A 317-nucleotide genomic window follows, 5' to 3' on the forward strand; every position below is an offset into this window, starting at 1 on the left:
GGTGCCCGGAGGGATGGGCAGTGGCCGCGGGGCCGCGGGGAACACCCCACCCGGGACAGCCCCGGGGGGTGACGCCACTCCCGGTGCCACCGCGGGGGCTCCTGAGGCCCGGGAACTTTGTGAGCCGGGAAAGTCCCGTCGGGGCAGCGCGCGGGGCTGGAGTTGGGTTTCTCCGTGGGTGCGGGGGACCGCAGGGCTGGGATTCCCCTCTGGGTGCGGCGGTTCCCGGTGGATGCAGTGGTTCCCGGTGGGCGCGGGTGCTCTGCGCGGTCCCAGGTCCGCTGTCACAGCCGGGGCGGTGGCTACCCCGGTGCCAC

The sequence above is a fragment of the Corvus brachyrhynchos genome, unplaced genomic scaffold (assembly GCF_000691975.1).
Source record: "Corvus brachyrhynchos isolate BGI_N302 unplaced genomic scaffold, ASM69197v1 scaffold193, whole genome shotgun sequence".
NCBI lineage: Eukaryota > Metazoa > Chordata > Aves > Passeriformes > Corvidae > Corvus > Corvus brachyrhynchos.